Source organism: Sinohyriopsis cumingii, unplaced genomic scaffold (genome assembly GCF_028554795.1).
Source record: "Sinohyriopsis cumingii isolate HCF-2022 unplaced genomic scaffold, ASM2855479v2 utg002106l, whole genome shotgun sequence".
NCBI lineage: Eukaryota > Metazoa > Mollusca > Bivalvia > Unionida > Unionidae > Sinohyriopsis > Sinohyriopsis cumingii.
Window position 1 is genome coordinate 1,361,179 of NW_028316131.1, and position 22,677 is coordinate 1,383,855.

Below are 22,677 nucleotides of genomic sequence, written 5' to 3' on the forward strand. Positions count from 1 at the left end.
GTGAAGCTGTGTGAGTTTCCAATAAACACAGCAGAGAGAATTCTGACATACATATATGTCAGCTTAAATGTAGTAAAAGGACAACGATGCACTGACTAAAGAATGGCCTGGCTGAAATGTCTGTTCCTGTGTATTCTAGGAAAGAACTTAATTAGAATTACACTAGCTTCAGCAGCTGTTAAATGGGGAAACAAACTTTTGCCAGCGTAGGTAATTCTAACTTCTAAAAGTGCAATAAATGAGTTATAAAGTATCCACACAAAACTAAATAAAGTTATTGGCTGATAATTTCAAATTACCTTTGAAGTCTAGGAGGTGAAAATAGCCAAATGGAGTTAGAGGTCACTTGACAGGAGCATGTCGGAAGTAAGGCCAAGATTTATACTGTCCGTCCCAATTTATACTCAACAATCAATATCCAAAAAAGGGAATGAAAGGATATATTTACAATATCTTACATATACATGGTCTTTGTTACAAAACCAGGTTAACCAGTGAGGCAAACCTTGGTAATTGTTTAAGTACTAAAATGTTGAAAAAGACTCAAAATGATAATATTTTGCAAAGGCTTGCTTTTCAATTAAAACTAATTTTCTTGATTTCCTTACTGCTAATAAGAGTCATGTTATAAAACAAAAACTTTACATATCATAGGTATTGTTAAAATAAATTTAAATTCCCTTTTTCATTGGTGCTATTATTTAAGTCAGTTTATCAAGCGCATGGGGGGGGGGTCCATTTCACTCTGCTGGCCACTTTAGCAAGTGTATCATTTTTCTAATGACACAAACAAGAATATAATTGGTGCTTAAGAAGATCAGAATACAAGTGAAATATTATCTAAAACATAACTATTATGCAAAGGACATATATTTTCCTTTTGATGCATTCTTATGGATACACATTTTATGGTATGTGCTATGAATGAAGTTTTGATGTCTTGCCTGCTTCTACTTTATAAAAGCCACTTTAGCAACAAACTTGAGTCATTACAGCAACAATTTGCCTCTTATGAATGTCAAGATGACTGTTAAATGTGACTGCAAATATGGAATTACATGAACTTGAGGGCATCACAATATGGCTTTTTGATATATGAACCTGTGATAGATCAGACCCTTCTATGTCCTATGATTTTATTACTTGTACCCTGATCATAACAGATTATTGCATGCACTACATTTCAAAAGTCGGCTAAAATACAATTATTAACTTGCAGAAATGCAGTGACTAAAACAACGGGGACACTATCGAAAATCGTCAATGGGCGAGGCAGATAATTCCGTCTGTATGTATACGGAGTAAAATTTTGACATTGTTTATATTTCAAAACATATTCTTTGTAGACATGCTTGGTACTATTCGCTCACGTGGATGCCTTTTTGCACAATAAAAACTGGTACCGTAAATGAGTGAATCCATTTGTCAAGTGAACGATAAGCAAAATCTTCTGGCTAACAGTCGCGTTTCACTGTCCAAACCATTTAGCTGTTTTGGTCAATGACGCCTTTTTTGTAACTGTGCATAGTCTTGTCAGTAGTTCTCCATTTCCACCATCATCCCATGCTAAATAGCCATCGAGTTCAGCGCATTCATCGTATTGAGACAACTTTATGCCGCGAGAAATTCCGAATAGACATGTATTACTGAATATAATCGTACATAAAAACAATTTACCAGCAACTTCAGACATGCTGGTTGATACTGATACATCTCGGACAACAAAGCCGATTAGTGCACTTATAATGGCTGCTGTGGTCACAATTACCACCACGTTGGCCAATTCTGCGCGTCGGGTAATTCTGCGCAACGATACGTCATTTCTGTAAACATTGGATCACATGTTATTTTGGGTCAAAAATCAATTTTGTATCAAGAAGGAACGATTGCAGTTTAATTAAGAAGAGTGATATTCATAAAATGTACAAATAAATATCCGGCATTTCGACTCGAAATGCATATGAAAATGTGATTTCTAAATTTCAACATGAAGACCCACTCCATGATCTTCATGAATCTTATTTATTATATCTTTTAGAATCATACAAATAAATACATTATATAAACGATGGAAATGTATACCTTAAAACAATACTGCATTTTAATCCAAGTTTCCATTTTTGCAAAAAGTTGTCCCACACGTATAAAATTGTTTGCTACCCAACGTGTCAACTTGCCGCTACAATATAAATTCTCAAGGAATTCACCAGCGTATAGTCTGTTTCTAAATTCTTTAGTAATTTTTCCCCATCAGCAAGACGTTGTAAACATATTACATCTCATGCATTGTTGTTTCTCTTCCACATAATAGATTATTTTTTATAAAAAATGTTGAACTTTACTAACATTTTTACAAGATCGGTTTTGTTTGCTTAATATATATTGCCAATTATTGGCAATATTACGATTATTCTTTGTAAAATTAGCTATAAAACTGACCTAATTCCTCGACTGAAATGCTGACAGAAACGGTCCAAAGTAATGTGTTCGATTTATATTGCCCGATTAATAAATATTACATCTTTTCAACGCTGTGCGGAGAATAGACCGACATATCGCGAGCCAGGAAAACACGGAGGCGGTATCCCCTGTGTCCAAAATTAATACTATTTTGAACAAAATATTCTGGTGACAATTGCCTCTTTTCAAAAGGTAACCATTAAGGTATTTTATTTTCTTCAATCGGTCGAATTCGGTATGAGTTTTGCTTGAATATTGGAGACGGAAATCTTAAGTTCGCAGAAATGCCCGACAACAGTTTACTGCAATACTAAGACCAACGGTAGTCACGGCGATGATTCCACAAATAGCACAATGACCAAACACACGGGTTCTTATTTCATGAGCAAAATTGCTCTCATTGTGATTTTATCTTGTAGTTTTTCTTCCGCTTTGATCTATTCCTAATGTCAGTCACAATGTGGGTATATTATAGTTATTTTAATAATGTTATTACGAAGTTATACAGCCTGGTCTTCAGCAGGTTCAAGAAGCACATGCATCTCTAGACACGTATTCTTATTACTGGTATAACTGTCATACGATCATATAGAACCGAAATATTTCTCTAGTCTTTTATAGTTGCGTCCCCTTTAACGTGAATAATGTTAAATGTCACTGAGGTGTTTTTTTTATTTAGCTATATTAAGCAATCAAGATGTGTTTGGTTAACCGTACGGGGCAATTCCTGTTAACTTTTCTGAAGAAGGATTCATTTTGACCTCGCAATTATTTTATAGTTTCGACATTTGCTTTGATGCATGGTCAGGATTAACGTCGTGATGTAATATTATTTGAACTTATTAGTTTGTGAAACCTTTTACTAGTTTTCCATTAATGCATCAATAACCCTCATTGGACCACCTTCACCATCCAACACCATCAGCTTATAAGAGAGAATCAGAAAAGTGCACGTGTAGTTATTGGGAGCAGCCGGCTTAATAACACATGCATTAAGGTGCATATCTACAACATACTGTTTAGCCATGTCTAACGAAAAGTAATAAATCCGATCCGACCCAGTGCAATCCTTTTGATCAATCTTTATATCTGTGTCAACGTTTTGAGCCCTAGCCATGAATGACTACACTTTCTGATATGCACCATGGGCATGATAGTTGTCGAAGTCAATACTTTATTAGCTGAATTATACACAACTTGTTGGTTTTCACTCCTGTTTGTTACTTAGTTTAAGATCATTGAAACAATATTATTTCCTTCGTCTTGCATTCAGTTTTCTTTGGTTTCCAAATTTCTTACGACTTACGTTCGAAATTCATTTTCTCTATGCTAGCGAACTTTATATTGATTTCCTTGCAATAATAATGTGCGTCTTGTGCGTGGATATCTGCTTTCAAGACATTATTCTTAGATCCAAAGCAAGATCGTCGAAAGGCAGGACATATATCCATCCTGCTTTCGACCTATGAATATGTTCTTTCTTTTGTCGTCTTATATTGTGTCGAGTTCTTCAGTTATATTATCTAGCTTTCTTTTAATTTATGTGTTGCTTAGGTTGATTTCTCATCCACCTTTAGTATTATTTATTATCTCTTCACTTTTTATTCTCTTCCCCATCAGTTTTGATCCAAGTAATGAGCTACATCAGCATTTTACAGCAGTATCAGTATCATCTTTACCTTTTGCATTTATTCTTAATCATATTTAAAACTCAATCTAGACTATTATGAACCTCATTTGCTTTTAAAAAGCTCTATATCATAAGCAACTGTCGAGTTATATGAACAGACATTTTACTTTTATAAGCACTATTTATTAGCATGTCCGAGACTGGGCAATACTCAAGTCACAGGATATAGAAGTACGTTTCAAGTGCCATGTAAGTTGCTTATGTTCTGGATGCACATTATAACATATATTGATCAGTATATTTGTTCTACAAAGTTGCTTTAGTCTGTAAAGAATGAAATAGCGAGAGGGACGGAGAGAGTGTGCAAGAGAGAGAACAAACTAAAATGACACTTGAAATGTCATATGAATATGGACAGATGAAGGAATTGCTGCTATTTTAAGATGGAGTTGATCAAACTTAACAAAACAGTTTAAAACTTACATTTCTCAAACTGTTCTTTGCTAAGTTTAATAACAACTTTCACTGTTTTTTGTTTCAAGATATCCTGTTTACTTTTTATGTTTGCATGTAGATTTCTGTGCCACATTAATAATTATTGCTTTAAATGCGTAATATTAGTTATCGACTAGCTATAGGTTAGAAGGCGTCGATTCAGATTAAAAACCCGGCAACCACATGCTAGATGTAAATCTTGATTACTATTGTAATTTCTTCATTATTCTATTATCTAGGTATAACAAACAAAACTTCAATACAATTTTGTTTGCAGGTTTTCACAATAGATCGTTTCCCAATCAATTATTTCAAAGTCTTTTTTGGTTTGTTTATTGTCCCAATATAGTCTGTGCCACACCTGTGTTGACAGTAATAAGAATTGATACTTAAACAAGATAACTCAGATATTTCCACTCAATAAGTTTGCATTCTGCTTCATATGTTAACAATTGCACGTTGAAAACTTACACGCACGTCACTAATTATTTAACATAATGTTTCAAAACGGTCAGTAATCTGATTTTAACTAATTTCAATGAAGTTGAATAGATCATATCATATAATTTAGACTAATTTTCTTTCCGTATGCATAGTCTTTAATTCTTTGTAAAATGAACTCCACATATTTTTGATCTGAATAACTTCCAATTATGAGATCATCTGCGTTGCTCTAAATGCAAGCACATTTATATCTATTAAACAAACAGCCAATTTGGGTTGACCATTAAAAGATTAAAGGAGAAACTTAAAAAATAAATGGCTTTGAAATGTGAAAATTTAAGATATATTTAACATAAGACAGCGTATTTCAAACTTATTATAACATCTTGACATGAAAGAGGAGAGCAACAAATTAAATTAGTTTATAACATAATACAAGGCATTTGTTTCCACTTTAATTCAAAGAAACAATATGTAATTTAACATTTTGTTTCCTATCAGTATATTTTTAACTGAGAATGTGTTTAGGTTGGATCATTGATGACAAGAATGTTTAAAATTAGATTTCGGAAAGATACATTTGTGTTTGGGAGAGTTGAAGAAGAAAAATCTATCATTGAGTGCATATTCTTTGAAAGCAGAGCGTTGCTAAAATATCTATTGATATCGAAATATTCTCGATCGGATATAATTCTGAGATTTGACTTGCGAAATCGCTTTGTATGCCTCCGATTGCTATTATTAATTTATGTTTGCATGCACATTTGTCTGTCAAAAACATTTGGCTAATAAATCCCTTTCGATATGTTGTATGCAGTAAGTATGCCGTTTATTTATGAGCATTTATGATTTAAAAATAGGGTTGAATGGCATACGTTTCTGACATAGCTTCATTTCGCATTAACACAGTGCATGTTCTAATGGCTTATCAACGCGGGCCACTGAACATCAAGAACAGAAGTACATAATTTAGAACAGTAGAGCAACACTTCCGGAAAATTCATGTTGTCAGACTAAAGATTTCTATCAAAATGGCAGCATAATTCCGGAATTGGCAGAAAATTCAACAAGTGTTATCTGAACAGATCTGACTCCATAGTTTGTAAATAATCAATTATAAAACCTGCCTTACAGTGCGCAATATATTTTATACGAGAATCTGCACTTTTGTTTTTTAAACAACTATTGAATTATATTTTAAGGTTTGACTATATATTTATCAGGTGAATGTTTTTGTATATTTACATGACAAAGTTGACCTTTACTTAAGCCATTTGTATTAAGACAAGAAAAATAGTTTCTGTATGAACAACAGCTCATTTGGCCTACTGGATAGAGCGTCCGCCTTGGATGCGGACGGTCGCGGGTTCGAACCGAGACTGAGTCATACCAAAGACTTATAAAAATGGTACCAACAGCTGCCTCGCTAGGCGCTCAGCATTAAGAGGTTAACGTTAGGACTGGTCCGCCTGGTGTCAGTATATTGTGACCTGGATGGGATATAGTGTTACATATCTGCCACAGGGCTAGACATAACTCTAAGCTGCCACACTGCAGACATCGTAGCGATAAGACTGAGTTCTTTTTTAAAGCTACGTTAAATATCCTAATCAATCACTCCACTTTTTTGTTAAATCAAAACAAATATTACAACTACGACGGGACATACACAGTGTGATGACAATATGCGCTTAGAATGTCAAATTTGTTCGCATTTACCTACCTTCTTCACATCACCAAGTCCTTCTGTGTCCATTAGTACCAGGACCTGGTCTTGGTGTACAGGATGAGGACGACACCAGACCCAAATCCCTGTTGTTTCTGATTGAATTGTCGAACCAGTTGGAAAACATAAATACAAATTATAAAACACATAATAAAGGGATGGGCGTACATATTTGTTGAGAAATGGTAGATAAGAGGATGACTTGATAGTACAATGTGAACACTTAATGAGGGCAATGATGAAAAAGGAGAATTCTAAAATGTAGTTAACATATTTTAAATATGAAAAGAAAAGCCAAATGAAAACAAAACTCTTTCATCAGAAATACGCGTATGAATACCAACCAAATCAATGGTGAAATCAACGTCCCATTGAAAATATATTAACAACAGAAATAAATAAAACTGCAGAGAACATAACAACAACTTATTCGCCACGAAATAAATAAGCATAATAACAACAAATAAGCTACGAAATAAATAAGCATATATTATGTATGTATGTATGTATGTATGTATATATATATATATATATATATATATATATATATATATATATATATATATATATATATATATATATATTGATATAGACACAGGCATACAGACAGAGAAAGAAAGGTAATTGTACATAAAATTGAAAGTGAAAAGCAAATATCAGTACAAGAATATTCATATCAGTAAGCAATAACTGTATTAGGGTATAGTGTCAAAATAAACACAGAACGTATCATATCAATTTGGAAACTAAATTCAACCTCATAAATAATGAAATTAACTGAATATAATAATATTTTTTAGAAAATATAATCAAAAGAGCGTTTTACCGCGCATTGGAAATTGTAAATATATGGAGCCAAAGAATTAATAAAAAATAATAGAATGTGTAGTAAACCATATTAGGGACCTAATTATTAAACAACACACCGCAAATATCTCTATCTATCTATGTATCTATATATACACAGAGGGGATGAGAGAGATCTTGGATCTTTAACGTTTATACGACACAGTATTGTGAAAAGTTTATAAAAGAATGAAACATAGGTATACGAACATATGCCTTCCATTAAATCATAGAATTATGATGTTTAATTGACTTACATTGAACCAGAATGGTGGAGAGTGTAATATTTATAAACCAACAGAAGAAAATTGTAACAAGATAACCGGGTGGGATATTTCGGATTGACAACAGAACACGTTTTGACGACACATATATATGGTTTAATGTGGTGATTTATATGAGCAGTAGATTATGAAGATGTGTGCGTATTTATTATCCAAATATTGGATCTATTTAAAATAAAAACGCACAGTTTCAAAGATGGAAAAAAATACAAATAAATTAGTTCAGTAACACTAGAACACAGGATAAATGATTCACAAATGATTCAATAATGGAAAGATGAATATAGTTCACTCAAATAGTAAACAATGTAAGTTTTTTTACACATAGTAGAAATGTATTCGGTCAGGTAGCGAAATTATGTCACTAAACACAAGAACGGATATACCATTTATCCTTCCAGTTCTGAATGATACACTGGGTCTTACTAACCCAAAATTAGCCTATAGCTAATAAAATATATGTATGGAGATACACTCCGTTACCCGTGCAGCATATCCGCTCCACAGCTCCTACGAATCAATTTCACAACTGCTACAGACTCCGGACCCTCGGAATACTATGATCACTCGGAAAATAGACCCTCCGGACACTGCAAATATTAGACCCACCGGTCACCCTGGTCGTTTGACGGCTCTACAGCTGGGTCACCTTAGTCACCCTTGACATTAGACACTCCGGACGCTAGACATTAGACACTCCGGCACCTTAAACGCTCCGGACAAACGGACGTTTCTACACTCGGACAACACCGGACACCCCGGATATTCCTACCCTCAGACAACACCGGACACGCCGGATATTCCTACCTTCAGACAGCACCGGACACCCCGGATATTCCTACCCTCAAACAGCTGAAAATATACCCGATACAGTGTACTAAACTTGATACAGACATAACGTAAGGACGTTATACATGGTAAGTTATAAAGATTATATTATTATGGCAATTACAAAAAGACAGGTTCAATAGTAACCTAAAACTGCTTGATAAGACTATAGTAAACAATTCTTTAAAAAAAATGTAGCTTTACATTACCAATATAAATCCTGTACTACGTTGCAACAAGAATAAAAAAATGCACGCATTATGCTGTATAAAGAAAACTATATAACAAACATGCAAAGGTAAATATGGTAATACACTAGTTATCACTTAAGACCGAAAAATTACCTGCCCCTACAGCTGGAGTTGTGTGAATCCTTTAAGCAGGTCGCTTGCTGACAAAACCATTAGTATTGTAAAGACCCTTTACATGCAGTAACGTATTTATACCTTTAGAATTTTCGTTTTGCCGTATCGAAAGCACCTTGCATGTGTGGCATTGGACGAATCGTACTCACGATTTCGAAATACAATAGACCATATATATAATCACCCTCGGGTATCGTTGTACAACCAAAAAAAACGAAACCCAAGTGCATGTATTTAATGAACAACATTTACACCAATCCGTGACACTATCTCGATAAAGCAAATATTGTAAAGATGCAAAGTGAGGTTGAAATTTACATCAATTAAAAATGGGAAGAATTGTCATTAAAATGGAAATTAAATATTCAAATTGCAACTAAAATATATTTCAAGCAACAAAACGACAGAGAGAAAAGCATAAAAGTGATGTAGTCATATACTGGATAGTGTAATATCAAATTGAAGTGAAAAGGATAAAGCAACATAAGTGTACAAAAATCAAGAGCAGCAAAAGGAAAATGTACCGAAAGTAAGGGCTAAGAGATGGGAGAAGGTGTACGCAGATTTAAGATAGATAAGCAAAAGTAAAGAAATCAAAAGAGGAAACGAAAAACGTTAAAAACGCTAGCAGTAGGAGATACGAACATGTCCTATATAAAGGAATATATTAAGTAATCCTAATACAAATACATTCAATCAAAACAATATACGGCAGGATGCTATTAATTAATTTTGTCGTAGTGTTGAACAAAATACTAACCTGAATTATCTAAGAAGAAATGTGATAATGTCGTAATCAACAATGAAATCAAAGTAGCGATGCAACAATGTAAAGAAGGAAAATCGCTAGAGTCAGTGGTCCTATATTCAGACTTTTTTTTTAACATTGAACCTGAGTTAGCGATTGTTTCATAAATGTTGTATAACAATACCTTTTGATAAGTACATCTGTGTCCTACCATAAAACAAGGAATATTCGCTTTGGTATAAAACAGAAAAAGGACAATTTTAAAAGGATATGGAAGGATTTGTCTTTATAAAATGAAGATGGCATTCTAGTATGTAAAATGTAAGCTACCACAAATACAAATTACTAAAATATTAAGAAGAATAATTTTATTTCATGAAAAATTTGATCGAACAGGAACAAAACATTAGATGGTGGATTGGAAAAAATATGGTTTGAGGAAAAAAAAATTCTAAAAAAGTAAAACAGCAATATTACAGTTTTTTCTAAGGTACCAATTTATAGGGTTATAGCAAGATTTATTAGCATTGAAAGATCTGAGTGACCTGGGTGTTCCTCCCTTTTTTTGTTTAATGTCAGAAATACATACACTTTGTAAAACAAAGTAAAACAGTCTTACAAAAAATACGAGAGAGAGAGAGGGAGAGAGGAAGAGAGAAAGAGCAAGATTCAAAATGATACAACACGCTTAAAAATGATGCAAATACGCAGAAGACTGCAGACGTTTCATTAAAGTTGGAAACTCCTTCAAACATTTTTAAAAATAATTTTACAATTTTAACATATCCTCAGGATCAGATTCAATCATTAATGCATGGAAAAAGTACTGACTGCATATTGGCGAGGTTGCTAATCTGATTTAAATAACGAGCAGTCGAATAAATTAAGATTGTTCAAAATATACATAATTTATATGGGAGAGAGACTCCCGCTATACTATAAAAGAGACGAGAACAAAGGTACTTAAATAATGACAATCAAATGAGATTCTTAAGACTTATCTTTGCTAACCCCTGCAAGTCGGTTCATGAGGTATCATTTGCCCGTTCTGTATAGTCCTGTTATCGTTACGATGTTTAGCTTCTGTTTAATTGACTCTAATTGGTTTATAACCTCTGAATTGACACATATTTTCCCACTGTCATCCGTGTAGATAATACACAGAGGTTCTTTAAACAATGGAAGTGAGTAATATGCCATAGTGTACTCAATAGGGAACGTTTGAAAACTACAACCTGCAGAAAAGCAATAGAGTCATATGCGAGCAACACTTGGCAGACAGTCCTGTCGTATATTTATCTCTCTCTTACCTGTTTATGCTTGGCAAGTTGTAAATGTGATTAGTGTCCGCAATATATAGAATATTATGGTTATCAGGGTACAAACTGCGCAAGCCCAGGTATTGATTACACTGTATTCACAAATAAACAGCAACGCTAGCTGCGATTGGTACATTATGTTAGAATTGCACTTTCCGTCAGACATCAGAAAGTTGAGTATCTTGGCTACATGTGAGATTAAGATTATCTTGACTACATTTGAGATGATGTTAATTCATATCTAGATCATGTCTAGTGTTTTTGGTGCTTTTTAAAACTATGGTACATATAACTGAAATACATATGTTGCGAATGGATAACTCTTACACCTGTTAAGGTCTAGCAGAGTTATCTCTCTCAAATGTTGTGAAGTACATGACAGTGTGACACAGGCATGATGAAGTATTATAGAAGGTACTTCGCATTTCGAGTTTTGTCCATGATTCATCTTTTCTTAGCATTGGAAATAATTCTCTTTTGCGACACTGTTGACGTTTCTATAGACCGTATATATGCGGAAAATATCAACTGATTAAAGTACAATAACAGAGTAAATTCTATTTATACTTGAGTTCAATGGATTTTTTTCCAGCAAATATTTAATTTCCTTTTTCAAACATCTATGCAAAGAGGATTTATATTATAATTATCCTTTTCTACATCAACAGCATGATAGATGTTGCTGGCTTCTGTTGGAACAACAGGAAACAAGTGCTCATTTTCATATAATAGCTGTTTAGTACACTCGTTTCCTTTTGTTGTAGATGTCAAAACTTCTGATTCAGATTGCTAAATATGTCAATATTATGATGTTTGGCTAAATTGGAGCCACCACAATCAGATTGTATGCCATCACTTACACCAAGACTATGTAGGACAGGTAAAATTAAATTTCTATAGACCGTAAAATTAAATTGAATGATCTGGACCATTTCTACCAAAAAATTTATTTTAATCTAGTTTGAAAGCAACGACGTTTCTTTGTCCGCATTCCAATATTGTTTATTACATCACTGAAATCACCTTCTTCAAAGGAATTGCCTCAGGAAATCTTGCGGACGCACAAATAATCTTAACAAGTATAGGTTGTCCGATTTAGTCTTAGGTAAAAGACCGACACAGTCCATCGTTATTCTAATGAATGGTAGCGTTTGATCTCTTTGATTCGGCTGTCCTAATTTTAATACATGTGACACGATCTATCTTGAAACATCAATCTTAAGTTTGATTCAGTCGAGATCTGATAAGTCGAATTGACTGCTCAATGTCGAAACAATTGCCATTTGAACAGAAAAAAACTCTTCCCCTACACCCATTAATTTCCTTCCACTCTCTCTATTGACTGTAACTCCAACCAATCTCATGCTTGCAAGAAACTCAATTCGTTTTAGAGACATCTATCTTAATATATTTATGTTTTTAAACAAATATTGTATCTAACTGCACAATACTTTTTAAAGCATCTTTGTTTCACAACCACATAAACAGAAATCGTTCTAAACTGATTTTTATTCATGCATAATGTTTAGACATATATACATGTACATACAGTATAGCAACAACTTGACGCAACAGTTACACGCGGGGACGACCACGACATACCAAAGAATGCTTTATTAGACCTGTCAAACTTAACAGTTACTGCAATATAATTTTAAAAATGTATATGCTAATACATTCCTCACCTCATTGACAGAGAAAGAAAATTTTTGACATCGGATACCCATCACGGACAGCATTGCATAAACAACCAAAATAAATACCATATACAATATATATGTTTATAAATATGTCGAGTTCGAATGTTGTATACTGCTTTTATATTATTCATCCGATTACAATTTAAGTACCTTGTTCACTCGTTATATCTCGAATGAGATAGCAGGTGTGAATTAGATATAAAAAAATACGTATATCTGCAATGCACACTTTCGTAATTCGCTTTTCCAAAACATGTAAATATTATTTCGTGTGTGAAAAAATGTAATCCATTTGACAGGAAAACGAGATATATGGATCGAATAATAGAACATTAAGACAATTGGGGTTAATTGCATAGGCTTATGATTAGCATTTGCAGTATGTAAACAGTTGTCTTCCTGCGATTAGAAAAAGAAAGATACTCTGTTGACTTGAAATAAACGTAGAATTTTCCGACTGTTCCATTTTCACTCCGTCACTCCGTAGATATATAACGTATTGTTTTAAATGCGGCGAAAATAAAATAGTGCAAATGAACTGGAATCAAAAAAATATTCACTTAGAAAAAGAACGGTCATTTTCAGTTTAGAATATGAAATGATTTCAATCGTATTTTAAAGCTTATTACAATGATATGATAAGAGAAGAGTACGTCTTCCCATTCTACCCGTGTCAAATTAGATTCAGTCTTTTTACTTGAAATACACATTATTCACATACAAGACTAAATTACAATTGCCTCGTTCCAGGTGTAGACAAATAACAATTCATGTTATAAATTACATGTGATGGGAGGAAGTACACGCGTTCATAATTTTAAATAGTATAAATAGCCCAAAGATGCATAGCATTGTTTTTACTAAATAAGTGAAATCGTCACAAATTACGTTTTGTTTTTTCTTCAGCGCATAATAAATGCAGATTCGCACTGCTTTTCTTTAATCACTACTTCAGAACATTTTCATGGATGATGAAGCTGGACTTTTATCGTAATTGTCATGAAAGATGAAAAGCTCTCTCATAGTTGTTTGGTATTAATCGAAGCTAATTGTCAAAAACGAAAGTTTCTCCTATGCAGGAAAGATGACAATACCTCTAAAGCACTGCAAACTTTTAAATCGCTAGAATTTGCAAGCCCTTTAACAAAAAATGATAAAGAAAGAGACATCATATTCCTGATCTTGTCAAGAAGATGACATTTTACAAATAAAACGATAGATGAAACTTAATTTAGGCATGTATATTTTGATTTAACCGAAAATCGTTGCGAAATACACATGTATATTGGACAATATTTAGATATAATAAATCAACTGCTTTTATGTGAATTCCAGGCAATGAAGAACATGTTCAAAAGTATTGTAAAGTTCTAACGGAGAGAGAAAGGCGACAGTGTATGTTCATTGTAAAAGGAAATTGGACGACTTTTGCCAATATAATTAAAATAAGTTGTTTCATTGTATTGTATTGCATTCATTGTGCAAAGGATAACACTCCATATCTGTACAGGAGTTCATATATCTTGCATTTAGACAGATAAAGCATAAATCAGATCTAAAAAGGTATAAACATGTCTGTTCCAAATTATTACAATAAGAAATACTAGTTTGCTTTTGTTTAATTTGTATTGAAAGAGGGATTTATCTTGGACACAGACACGGAAACACACAGACCTAAGATGTTTTAAAAACAGATTTAATGTGATTTAAGCTCATTTTCAGTACACACGGATGATATAATACGTTCACATCATTGTTTTTAACCAGTAGGATAGCTGTCCTTTTCTTCTTTTAAAACTATTGTCTTTGTGGCATAATTTGGATATGCCTGCGTTGCTTTTTTCCAGCACCATACACAAACCAATGCTAGAAAGTGTAGATGAACAAGAGATATTGATGGTGTAAAATATGAACAGCAGCAAATATCAAAGTTTACAAATTAGGTCTCTATAAGAATGATTTGGTATGAGTTTTCCGGAGATGCATACTCCTTCCATTTGTATAGCTGTAACAGGACGCGATATATTAATGATTAATTAAAGACTGAAATAATACTGGCTTGGCAAAGAACTTAACCACATACGTGCAAGTGTTATTTCTCCTCCCATTTGTGCTACAGCAATAATACAAATGACTATTTTTATATCGCCCGAGAAAGTTGTACACAGAGTTGGTAACTAAATAACATACAATGGAATTGAATTAATCAGGTTGTCATTCGCTTTAATTAATCAGATCGTAGAGCATATACGTTCAATGTCTGTATCAGTTTCACTGGTTTTTAAGGATTGTTGACATGGGTGTCATTGCATCATTAATGTTATGTTTATATCATTGTATTTATGTAGAGAGGATCTCAAATGGGTAATGATTTTATTTTGCATTTATGAAACTATTTGAATAATGAGCAGCTTTTGCGAGCCTTGGCTAGCAAGAGCTGAACATTATTCAACGACTTTCATAAATTTAATATTAAAACATTATACATTTGAGTTTCTTTTTTCATTTCAGTGGAAATTGTTTAGACAGAAAGAAGAATGAATAATTTCGTTCATTCTGACAGACCGTGCACCTTTCATTTGTTGTGCATAAAATATAGTCCCAAACAAAGTTGAACTAGTAAAAGTAGATTGTACTTTCTTACAAAGCATAAATCAAAGAAAAAGATTCCATCCGAATAAAGAGAACATTTGATAACGAGACAATTATTTTTCAAACAGAATGATCAATGCGATGTCATACCGTATTGTTTGATACGGTTCAAAGTAGGTATACAGTACATGTTTAACCAAAAGTGTCACTTTCAGAACTAAATATTGCATTGTTGCGATTGTCATGTAAAATAGAATTACTGGATGCAGAAATTCCATATTTACTGTAATGCCTTTGTCACCGGATATTTGCAGCATTTGATTTTGAACAATAGACAGAAGACTTAAACATATTTCTTTTTGAGTTGGATTTGCATCCCATGTATACTACGTAAATATGCTGTGGTTGGATTAAGTTCTGTCAGTTAGGAAACCCATTTATGTCGACATTTTTCTGTGTACATAGGTGAGCTTATTTACTTCTGTAAGTTAAAATTTTAACTACGCTTGTATGCAAGGTTGATTCTATGTTACACATATACCGCCACCCCCACCCCACAACCAGCTATCAAATGAGCGATACCATTAGTTTTAATTCTTATTGGTCTTGTTGTCTTGTTGAGTAGTTTTACGCCATTTGTCTTATGATGATATTGTTATAAATGTCATAACAAACCTCTGTGGTGGTAACTTGTTCATGTTCAGACAGACGAGATAATTTTTCCTCAATCTATTTTTTTCAAGTCCAGAAGGAGGGGTTAAAAGGTGTTCCCACGATCGCAGCCAATCAGTAAAGAGAATACTGTACAATAATTTCATGGGCTTATTTGGACCAAAAAAATCACATAACGGGATATTTTCACATGTTATAATATAAAAAATATTAAACTGCACACACTATAGGCAAGTGAACCGACTGTGTGATAATTTTGTTTATCATTCCTTCTGGGATGTCTTAATGCAAACTGCGTGCATTTTATGTTCAAAGCTTTTGAATATGATTAGCTTTAGTTGCCTGGTGGAATCATACTCACAGTAAGCAGCATTCAGTACATGACAGTGCAAAGAACCAAACAACCATACATGCATACACGTACGTAAAATGCAAGAAATTACTAAACACGTACATTTTGTATCATTTCTCTTTTATGCTAACCCGTTTCAACATTTATTCTTATTTCGAGCAAGTGAAAAAAGATTTGGCATGAAACTGCATGATTTAATTTTGCATGTTTAAAACAGGAATTGTATATATGTAACTTGAAAGATATGAGTTGCACATAATGCTTTACTTTAAATATGTACATACCTCTTTACAGAGGTAAAATATATATTTCACACACATGTACAATCGTATATCAGGAATGTAAAACTAAAACGACAACCGATAACTATATTCATTTTTATAGATAGACCATGAAGACATAAGAATAGATTTACACATGTCTAACATAACTATCCTTTCGTGTCGAAACTATTTAGCTATTAAACTATTATATGTACAATATTTATAACAAAATAAACATAACACTTTCACGTATGTGTTCCTTAACTTATTCTGCAATGATAATGTATTGTTACGAAGAAATGCTTATATACTATGAAATCTAAGATTTAACTCACAATGATCTGTCATTACCATATTGTGTGTGGGGTGGTGGTGGTGGTGGTGCTGCTGCAGTAAGTTGAAAATATGAATCATTATCATTAATAACTGAATTTCTGAAATATGTTTCATTTGAATTTATTTATTTTTACTAATCAAAATATAGACCACAAGGCAAGGCAAAGGTGTTAACTATTTTGAAAGAAGCCAATATTGTAATTTAAAAACGAGGACAAAGAGAGAGAGAGAGAGAGAGAGAGAGAGAGAGAGAGATTGAGCTTATACGTGCACTCCATTAGAACTACTGACATAATATATGCACTCAAAGTGTACAGAAGAGAATAATGATGTCACATGAATGTCAAGAATGCACAATATTAATGACATGTATTAAATATCTAAATATTTAAGAGTACTTCTAACCATTTGAAGGTTTGGGAGCCATTCCAGTGAGGAGAGTTTGTCACCTCATTAAGAATGAATACAGAGCCGTCTTAATAAACAGGCTATCTGTGCAATTGGTTTTAAGCTCATATTCCATATTTACAGCTTCTAGATCCAATGTATAAAACAATTCATAACCTTTTTACCATGCTAACAGTCATTATATATGATATAAACATTATTAGTTCTATAACTGATCCTAATACAATTATGTCTTGAAGTCAAAGAGTTTCTGTAAAATCTGAGACGAATGATGTATTAGTAGCAAGCGCTCTTTTGAACCTACCATTATACAGGAAAGAGGAAAATCAGCACTTTATTCGGCAGAAAAAAAGAAATCCTTTCCTTTACTCAAGGTCATTTGTTACTAGATGCTAATGCTTACACTTTATTAAGATATTTTTTCACTTAAAATTTGCAGTTTTTGGACAAGAATCCAGATGCATTCTGACTCATATTTTCAGACACAGAATATGTATCCCTCAATAAAATTAAACATATCGAATACACTCTAACTGTTGAGACAAACTAGAATAATCCTGTTTAAAAAGCACACCATTTACCATCCTCGAGCAATGTGTAAATACTACTGAAACGTCAAACTAATTTATGAGTTGGGTACACGCGGGTACTGGATTATAATTTATTATGCTATTTCCAGTGACCAATTAAACGCTTTTATAGGTTTTATAAATTACAATAACGAGGTAATTACTATTCAACTGATACATTTTAGAGCCAATAGGTGGGGCAACCAATTTCAAGAGAAAGCTTGCAACCTATTCCGGTAAGAATTTAATATCATTCTCTTAAATAGAAGTCTCATTATATATATATATATATATATATATATATATATATATATATATATATATATATATATATATATATATATATATATATATATATATATATATATATATATATATATATATATATATATATATATATATATACGAATTGATTTGAGCTTTAAATATATATATAAATAAAATAGTTTGTACTTTTCAACGATTTAATATGGAAGTTTTGATATTGTCATATACGTCATTGAAAGGTTTGAAGTTTTGATTATTAACCTTCCTGCAATAATTAAGATTAAGGCTGAATAATATCCGGTTACTCTGCTTTCAATGAATATAAACACAATGATAGATTTGTCTTCTTTAATTCTCCCAAACACAAATGTATCTTTCCGGAATCTAATTTTAAACATGTCCTCAATAATAACCTACACACATTCTCAATTAAAAAATAATGATAGGAAACAAAATGTTAATTTACATATTGCTTCTTTCAATCAAAGTGAAAAACAAATGCCTTGTATTATGTTACAAATAATTTTGTCTTGTTTTTCTCCTCTTTCATGTAAAGATATTATAATAAGTTTGAAATACGCTGCCTTCTATGAAAGATATCTTAAATATTCAAATGTCAAAGCGATTAGACTCATAATTATATGTTGCCCTTCTCTATATTAAAAGTTGCTCATTTATTTTCATAATGGTCGACACAAAATTGACAGATTGTTTACTATATGTAACTGCTTGCATTTTGATAATGAATATTGCTGCATGTGTTAGTCAAGGGATCACACAGGTGTGTCTCTATTGAACGTGTAAGTTATTCAAAACAAAATTATATGCAGTTCATTCTACCTCAATACAATAAGTAAAGACTAAGCATATGGCATATATATTAGTCTAATATTATGATATTATATATTCAAGTTTATAGAGATTAGTTAAAATCAGATTATTAACCGACTTCAAATATCATTTCAAATATTTAATGAATTTTCAACCTGCAAATGTTAACATGTCACGTAGAATGCAAACTTAACGAGTGGAAACAGGCGAGTTATCTTGTTTATGTACCAGATCTATGCAGGTGTGGCAGATCGGGAAACTACCTATTGTGAAAACCTACAAACAAATTGTATTCAGATTTGTATTGATATCCATCGGTAATAGAATAATGTAGAAATTACAATTGGAATCATAGATTTACATCCAATATTCGGTTGTCGTGTTTTGAATCTGATTTTAAGCCTTCAAACCTATAGCTAGTCAATAACTGATAGTACACACTTAAAGCAATAATTATTAATATGGCATAGAAATCTACATGCAAATTTAAAATGCAAACAGGGTATCATGAAAACAACAAAAGTGGAAGTTTTATTCAACTTGGCTAAAACATTTTGAGATCTATAAGTTTTAAACAATTTTTAGTTTTTATGATTTGACAGATGACAACGCAGTTATTTATGAAGTTGGGTCTTCTCTATCTTAAAATATCAGCAATTCATTTATCTGTCGATATTCATATGGCATTTGAAGTGTTATATTTGTTAGTTCTATGTCTTGCACTCTCTCTCCAGCTCTCTCGCTATCTCATGCTTTACAGTCTTAAGCAAATTTGTTGAGCAATAAAATACTGATCAATATATGCTATAATGTGCATCCCGAATATAATTAACTCACATCGCACTTCAAACGTACTTCTAGATCCTGTTGAGTACAGTATTACTTTGTCTCGGACATGCTAATACAAATTCTTTGAAAATCAGAATACTATTTCTATGTTCAGATGAATCGACAGTTGCATATGACCCACAGTTTCTTTAACATAAATGAGGTGTATAATACTCTAGATTGAATTTTAAAATTGATGAATAAAAGATGCAACAAGATGAAGATAATACTCATACTGCTGCAAAATGTAAATTTGTGTAGCTCATCATTTGGAAAGAAACGGATGGGAAAGGGAAAACAAATGAAGAGAGAACAAGTAATACTAAAGGTGGATGATGAAAACAAACCAAGCAACACATAAATTTAAAGATAGCTAGATAATATCACTCAAGAACTGTACACAATATAAGACGACCAAACGAAAGGGAATATTCGTAGGTCGAAAGCAAGATGGATATATGTCTGTCCTCTTTCCGTCTTGCTTTTGATTTAACAACATATCTTTAAAGCAGATATCCATGCACAAGAGGCACATCATCATTGCAAGGAAAACAGTATATAGTTCGCTTGCATGGAGAAAATGAATTTCGAAGGTAAGTCTTAATAAAGCTGGAAATTAAAGAAAACTGAATGCAAGACGAATACACTAATGTATCTCAATGATATAATGATACATGTCTTGAAATGCATTCACGGTAATGCCAAAACATGAACTTCATGCTACCAAGTACCTTGTTATTCCAGTAAATATTTGAAATAAATAAAATAAATGCACTCAACTGAACATGCTAAATTAATTCACTAGGCTTGCTATTTAAGATAGAAAAATTTATTTTTCAAATACGCATTCCTTAAGTAAAATAATAAGACTCAATTTCAGAACCAGAAAGAGGGTCCAATACTCATTTCACAAATCATTCTACTTGTCAAATCCTTTAGCAGCTAACCAATCAGAAATTAAATCACCTGGTTTTCCAAGACAACTCGTGACCTAAACGTTTGATTTATTCGACTGCTTCTAAGGTCAAAAGGCAACAATAACACCTTTACTCAAACGAAATGACCTCATCCCATAGCCCCAAACCCACAATGTACAAAATGTACAAGATTATCAAGTTAATATAATTTTTACTAAACGACGCTGAGACTCTACAATCATGAATAAAAACTAAACAATAATATAGATATACGTAACACCTCCCCTCATAAAAATTAAAGATTTGTACAATACATGTTTGTTTTACATATTAGTCAAATATCCATATAATTAAAAAACGTATATGTCTAATGAATGATACATACAAAACGAAGCAATAAAGTACTTCTATACAAGTGAAAGTGAAAGTGAGTGTGCAAATTATATTATATTTTCCCTTAATGTGCCTAATATTTAAATTGTATTCCTGCAACATCATAGTCCATCTCAAAAATCTCTAATTTACGTTTTGACTTGATATTAAAAGTGAGGAATTGTAATCAATGAATAAAACAATCACAGAAGGATCGGATCCAACATACACTTCAAAGAATTCAAAAACCAATAACAAATCAAAGCATTCTATCTCGATTGTGGAATAATTTATATGTTGCTTGTTTAATTTCTTTAGAGAAATATAACACTTGCTGATCCACAACACTTTTGTCTTCCTGAATCAATACTCAGCTAGTCCTACCTCACTTGCAACTATATACATTTTAAATAATTAACTATAATCTGAAGCTGAAAAAATAGAGCATACCCAAGTATCAACTTTACTTTATCAAAAGTAACTACATTTGATAGTATTTATGAAAACATTAGAGCAACAGAGCTGATAATATTAAGTCATACCCACTACTGTATGCTGACCACTACCTTCCAGGGTCTGTAACTTGTTTTGAACTCTCAAAACGTTAGGTCCTGTAATATAACTTTTGGAATTATTTTAGATGTAATTCAAAATAGAGTAAGTTCCTCTTAAATCTTTATTTTATAACTTTCATAATCAAATTATTTGTCAATATTTACAAAACCTGTTTGCTTTGATTCTTTCTATTATTTAGTGTATAACCATGGAGTTGTTCCACCAAAATCCTGCTGAGGGACAGGTTGATTGACAAATGAAACTTTTTGAGTCAAGCATTGGTGGTTATATATATTATAAAGTATCGACCTTTGTCTCATCGACTCAGGTACGGCATTCCATAATAAATATGTGATGTTAGAGGTTACTATACTATTCCTGGCTGAACACCACTACTGAATAGTTGTTGTTTTCATCCGAACACGTGAGTTTAACCGATTTATTTTCTACAACCCCTAAATCTCTGTCGGTGTGTTTGAGGTTCTAACCAATAATCCTTCAAAATACATTTCCTAAGGACTTCATAATTATTACTTTGTTGTAAAAGTGAATGGTAGCCAATATGGACACTGTAATAGCAATGTACAATGCCTCTTAGCCATTTCAAATTTACGGCACGTTTCTCTAGTAGACGAACATAGTGTTTGAATCCTGTTTCTTTCAAAGTGCGTACTAATCTAATATTTCCAGGTGTGAAAAGTAAATGCAACTCAATCAGTTATCAATATATACATTGGCTGTAAAAGTCGTTTGAAAAAAGTAAATAAATATGCTGGTGTATTTCGCCCAGTCCCCACTTGTCCATTTTGCCACTGCCAACATTTGAACTGTATTCATTATTCTACTCCCAATATTTATACTTTATGTCTA